The sequence below is a fragment of the Silene latifolia genome, chromosome 5, assembly GCF_048544455.1.
Source record: "Silene latifolia isolate original U9 population chromosome 5, ASM4854445v1, whole genome shotgun sequence".
In the NCBI taxonomy this organism is placed as follows: Eukaryota; Viridiplantae; Streptophyta; class Magnoliopsida; order Caryophyllales; family Caryophyllaceae; genus Silene; species Silene latifolia.
Genome location: NC_133530.1, coordinates 65417157 through 65423967, shown reverse-complemented (window position 1 = coordinate 65423967; position 6811 = coordinate 65417157). Strand labels below are relative to the sequence as shown.

General features: G+C 35.6%; 1 long non-coding RNA gene across 3 annotated transcripts; it reads left to right on the top strand.

Annotated features, from left to right (window-relative positions):
- The first annotated feature begins 1037 nt into the window (after positions 1-1037).
- LOC141656133 (uncharacterized) lies at positions 1038-4096 on the top strand. 3 transcript variants are annotated; one of them, XR_012548369.1, is made up of 4 exons: positions 1038-1398; positions 2978-3073; positions 3525-3644; positions 3747-4096. It is a non-coding gene; the product is annotated as an uncharacterized LOC141656133 (long non-coding RNA). The 3 variants fall into 3 exon arrangements; XR_012548371.1 differs by lacking the exon at positions 3525-3644; XR_012548368.1 differs by having other exon boundaries at positions 3525-4096.
- The last annotated feature ends 2715 nt before the right edge of the window (positions 4097-6811 follow it).

Genomic DNA, 6811 nt, shown 5'->3' with positions numbered 1-6811 from the left:
TAATTAGTTCAACTAAGAAAAAAATGAAAAAGAAGGATGAGAAAGTGGGAAGTGGCGGCAGGGGGTGACGGCAGGGGGCGGTGGCAAGGGCGGCAGTAGTGGCGGTGGGAGGCTATGGAGAAAAAAAAAATTAAAAACAATTAAAGAATAAGGAAAAAGAGAAAGGAGAAAAGAAGAAAAACAAATAAAATTACCTTATAGTGATGGCGACGGCGTGGTGGTATTGTTGGTGGTGGTGGCGGCGCCGGAAGTGGAGGAGGGATGTGGTGGTGTCGATTTTTAAGGTGGTGGAGGAGGGTTTGGCGATTTTTAATTTGGGGGAAAAATTGGTAAAGTGATACGGGACGCTCCCGTGGTTGAGATAAAAGGACCCACTGACGGATTATCCGTCAGTATATTAAAAAAACTGACGGAATATCCGTCAGTATATTAAAAACACTGACGGAATATCCGTCACTGGCACATTTATCAGGACAATAATGCAGAAACTTTACACGTCACAATTATTGGCCCCACTGATGGAATATCCGTCAGTTTTTACAAAATCCTGACGGAATTTCCGTCAGTGGGCCAAATACTGTGACAGCCTGTCATCAACACAACATTCAAATATCTTGGCCCACTGACGGAAATTTCGTCAGGATTTTGAAAAAACTGACGGATATTCCGTCAGTGGGCTAAAATGATTTCCAGTTGTACTCCAATTTAACGTGTGAAGCCCACTGACGGATATTCCGTCGAGGATTAAAGATTCTTGACGGAATTTCCGTCACGACTTTTTTGCGCCTTTGACTTGGTCAACGCTAATAGATACTTGACGGGATATCCGTCGAGGAAACGCTGACGGAATTTCCGTCACACATCCGTCAGTAACCCGTGTTTTCTGACGGCCTCTTTTTTCCGTCGGTAGGGCCGTCAGTAACCCGCGTTTTTCTTGTAGTGACAAGACACGTGTCAAGTCCTCAATGAAATTTTCCCGCCTATTCAGTCACTTTGCTTAACCCTAATTATCTACCGCTATTTACCCTGCCGTCATTCTCTAACCCACACACACTTATCACGCAATATGATTAGGGCTGATTTCAATCTCTTTACAATTTCAATCTTCCTCCCTGACCCGCATTTTCTCCTCATTTTCAGCTGAATTACCCATCCACTACTCTCCTCATCCTCTTTACGATTTCAATCTGCCTCCCTGCCCTGTATTTTCAAGTTCATTGAATAATTTACCTTTGTATTGTTTTTACCCATTTTTATCGTTGTGTGATTTTTATTGATTTATGCTTTCATTCCTAAAATTGCTATAGAATACACCATGGAAAGGGTTAGGACGAATGTGATGGTGCGAATCGTGCGATGATGGAGTTTCAAGTTCAATTTATTGCATAATTCCCACGGGTATGTTTCATTTGTCATCATCATTAATTTCACTTAAGGTATGTTTAAATTCAATTGGTCTTGATATAATATTGAAGTGGCGTTCAATTTATTTAACTTCTTTCCTCATTGTAAGATATGATTGCACGATAAATTGAAATGATTTTGTTAACTACCTTGAAAATAAAATCTAATTGGTTTTGCTATTGATGATATGTTGTCTGCGTATTTTACGATTCTTATGGTTAATTAAATGATGAAGATTAGCAATGGTATTTGTTAAATAAAGTGAAACATTAACGTAACAGATCATTTCAACTGATTGTATTAGTTTTAGGAGTAACCGTAGTTAGTTGCCAATATAGCTTTTACTTACAGGGTAGGGAGAACTAGCAAATTACCATTTCAGCATAGTATCATTCATGGTAGAACGAGCAAATGCGAGGCTTTATTGGTCCTAATTCTCCACCTTATTGTAATTATAGTATGTTTAAAATTCTAGTAATGTTCTTTCATTATCTTAAGAAACTTGCACTCATACTTAAATAGACTATACTTCGTAAAAGACAAATTAATTGAGTGTCGCAAGACTTATGACCTCGCATTAGTGGCAAGTTTAGAGAGGGAGCGGTCCATCATCTTTCTCATTAGCTTTTATCCAAGATAATCGATATTCGATCATTGCATCTACTTGAACATCAAGAGGATCAATTGTTTCAACCAAAATGAACTGAAAGTTTTAGAAACCTTTACTTTCTATAGCATTATCGACTTAGTAATTAATTTATTCCTGACTGATAAATCAAAGTTGTTATCTTAAACTAGATTACCTTAGAGTGTGCCACTAGAATGTTCAAATGCACACAATCATAATCTATTTTAGGTGGTTGTGACATCAATCGCGGGCATTGAGTTTCTTCTAAACATAGGCATAATATAGTATATTGAGTCAGTGGCCATTGCCTATGAAAACAAAGTGTACATAATACTGAAGTTAAAAAAATGGCTATGAATGCAACGTAAAAAGTTTTGTACTAGAATTATGTTTGTCTATCCAATCATGAAGTAACATGCAAAGTAAAATGGCATCCGACAACAAAGAACGATTATTAGGCCAGCTTCAGGAGGGAAGAGCCACCAATAATATGGCAACTGTTGACCAACAGACTCTTGCAATCCAATCTCTTATACCTGATATTCTTAACTCAGGGGTGACTGTCGTTAGGATCAACTATGCCTGGGGAAATCATACTATATGGAGTGAAGTCCTACGTAAGGTCAAGAAAATTATTTTTACAATTATTTATTATATCACAAAGGCACAACTTAATATTCAAATAATCTTACGAAGTAAGATAAGATATTTTTTTAGGTCATAGAGGAAGCTATTTCACCTTACATCCGAATGACACTTATGTAATATTTCTTGTGTTATTTACTAAGGATCCCCTCATGTTTAAAGCAACCGATTTCTGAAACTATTTTTCGATTTTGTTTCTGTTGTGTTTTAGTGGTCATTTACTTGTGTTTTGTACATCTCTTCTTTTGTTCCTATCTCGTAGTCACCAATGCTCATGATATTCACATTACTTTGTGCCAGCAAGTTCTATTGTGGATCAAGTCAGTTGTTGATGAATGCGCCATCACTACTGAGCAACTGAAAGATTATGTCTGGAAGACACTAAACAATGGCTAGGTCAGTTTATTATTTTTAGGCATAGTTGTGGTACTTCAATGTTTTGAAAGTTCACCTTAATTTCGCATCGGCTTTTTAGGGAAACTTTTTTTGTTTGCATCGTTTATTGATACTTTACGGTGTATGTTTATATTGTTCAAACCTTTTTTCTATTTTACACCTCGCCCCTTATCCTATGTTTCCATTATCCTTTCTTATAGCATGTTAGATTTATCCATCTTTATCTCTATTTGACACTAAAGGTTTTTTCACATGATCCATTGTGAGCGATTGGAAGTTCCTCCTTCATAATATAAGGAGCTCATATATCTTGAAAGTTATTGCGTGTCTGGTTTCTTTCAATTAGCGTGCTAGTATATGATGTACTATACTAGAAAGCTAATTAAATGTTAGAAAAAACTTGTGGTGGAGTTAGAGAAATAGACGTTAAGGTATTTGCTTACATTTTCAGAGTACTATCCTCACAGAGAAGGTGGGTGAATCTAATGCTCAATGGCACTGATCTCATAAAGAAGGTGGAGTGATCACAATAACACCAACTTGTCTCCTTACTTTTTCAGAGAGTACTGGGGTATTTGCTTACCATTTTAGAGTACTATCCTCACAAGTTAACTTTGATAGCTTATTAAATGCTATGTATCAATATACTACTGTTGTTGTTTTCTTCCTACAGCATCGAGGACAGCGAAGGCTCCTAATTGGGTACTGATGAGACGATTTCCAGAGATTTATTCACGAGAGTCCTGGTATAGAAACTGATGCAAGCTTCATTTTTTCTACAGATGGTGATTACAATTTTTTGAAGTTCGATTTATTTGCACTATGATGCGACTTAGTGATGAGAACTTAGTGATGAGGATTGAAGGATTTTTATTTATGTTTTGCACATGGTGGCGTATCTTCGATATTTGTAGTCTCTCTACAAGATGATACCATTTTGTATTTTGTTTCAATATAATTTGTCCTAATGGTTAAAATTAAATCGGAAGGTTTTTCTTGTGTAAAAATTGTTGGAGTTTCTGAATTATAACAAGTTTAATTCTTATGAGCTATACGATTCAATCATGTAGGGCTACGATAAAAATAGAAATATTTAAAAAAAAATAACAGGATCAAAGAGAACGGTTAGTACCATCATAACTGTTCTCTTTGAAAAGGTAGAACTAAGGTGCCAAAAAATCTAAAACTCTAACAAAGAGAACTGCGTTATCAAAGAGACTGGTTCTTATATGCAACCGTTCTCTTTGATATATCAAAGTGAATGGTTCTAAAAGGCAACCGTTCTGATTGTTGTTACAAAGAGACCGGGTTAACTTAACTTCAACTGTTCTCTTAGATCAAAGAGAACGCTTGGCCACAGGACGGTCCAAACTACGTATAAGAACGGTTACCAACCGTTCTCTTTGATCATTTTTGTAGTAGTGTTAGAGTATTTTTGAGTTCTAAAAGTAATAAAGGCATAACCTAATAATTATCACGAATATAGAATATATAATACAAATAAGACGTGTTTTCGGAAAATTCGGAAAAGTACTCAGCAAAAAGGATCCTCAATCGAGCCTTAGCATACTCGATCGAGCCTGATGCTACTCGATCGAGAATTCCGTCTTCTCAGCTTATCTTTGTCTAATCTTCACTTCATATCTTCAATTCCTCTAGTTTCCCGCGCCATTCCTTGTCTACGCTGCTATGCCATATCTGCAGTGCTCATCTTCACTTGTTTCATCTCGTAAATGCGTCATTTTTGCATTTAAACACAAAGTAGCGGCAGTGTTGACATTCTAATGTAAAAGGCATATAAATGACATAATAAGCATGAAAACCGTATCAAAACCGACATGAAAGGAGTCATAAAAGTATATATAAAAGTGATACATCAAACTCCCCTAAACCAATCCTTTGCTTGTCCCTAAGCAAAGCACTAATCACAATACAAAAGACAAACATACAAATGGTGAATGAATAACTTAAAGCTAATGTTGATGCTCATACAAATCCCAACCTATCCATATCTATAACAAAGTAATGACCAAAATTGTGCCAATAAACCAAATTCAAAGGCACGGATAATAGAAGAATGCAACTCAACTCAAGATGTGACATGATACCGTGACTCAGCCAAATACCTTTCAATCTTGCAAGACAAATTAGTTGGATTCTCGCGGATTCACTCATGCACTCATAAGGGGTAAGTTATATGTAAGATAGAAAGAATTAAGACACTCACTCAACTTATGAAACATTCATGCATTCTAATGTGATAGAAATTTCTCCGACTAATACGCATTTACAACAAAGATAAAAGTACATATATCAAGGACAATTGGGTGGCAAATGGGCAAGAGTATAGAAGTGGATTGTGCCAAGGCACGTATGGATATGTGAGGCTAAGACGGTAGTCGCAGCGCTAAACCAAAACCTATTCTAATGACAACAAACATAAACCATCCCAACTAGAGAAATTATCTCGACTTTCACAACACATGAGAGAATATGAATGACTCACAAAAAATGCATTAGACTCTAGTGCACACCACTTATAATCTCTTAACAAAATCAAATGAAGCAATCTTTTTTTTTTCTTTTCTTTTTTACTTTTTTTTTCGGTCCTTGACTTTTTTTTTCATATTTTTTTTCTTTGCCTCATATTTTTCTTCTTCTTTTCTGTCATAAGAGATTAACACAATTTCTTATAAAACTAAAGCTACTACCCACATGACATAAAAGTCCCAATCCCAACCTAATTAGCTAAATAACATGAAACTCAAGCAACTGCGACTGTCCCAAAAAGGTAGGTAAATTCTAGATTGCAGCTATGAAAGTAGGATATGAAATGGCTACAAAGGTTCAAACGGGCTAACAAAAAGGATAATTTATGGCTTATTTGAACGGTAAGAATCGCCTTTCCGCATGTACTTATTTATATGAACGTGCAAAAACTTAATTAAGAAACTAATGTCACACTTATGCAGTTTGATATTACACATTCCACAAAGAGAACCACACTCTTTAGCCTAATTGACAAATGAGACCAATTTATTAATGTTCCTGGCCTAGGAAGCTCTATAGAACTTAGAAATTTAAGTGGTTTACCAACATAATATTGTCAAATTTACTTGGCATAAGGCATATTATTATGGTCAAGACTTGAGTTATGAGCTTTGTTTTCATAAATAACATGTCAAAATAATGCACATGGACAACTTTAAGTGGGATTCAAATGCAAGGACAAAGAAAATTATCATCATTGCTAAACAATTCACCAAGATTCGACCTGAAATAAAGAAAAACATGTTTTTGTATTTTGCTCTCTCCTATTCTCAATAATTCTCCTTATTCACGGAGAGCACGAGAATTAAGGGAGGGAGTATTTTATGGTAAAGTATTGTAGTGGGTAGGAGATCGGAGAGAGAGAAGGTATTGTGTGATTTTATTGTGGGGTGAGGTGATTAAAATAAGTACTTTTGTGGGGTAAGATGATTAAAATAAGATAAAGTATGGTTATTGTGTGGGGGTATTGTTGTGGGGTGGGGTTATTAAAATAAGTATAAAATTTTGTCAAATAAGGAAATAGGGAGAGTATTGTCAATAGATGAAAAAGGAAATAGGGAGAGTTATTGAGAATATGAGGGAGTATAGATTTTTCAATTTTTATGGATTTTTGATTTCTAAAACACACAACATAAATAAAGCACACAACATAAATAAATATACTCCCCGAAACCTAAATGTCACAGT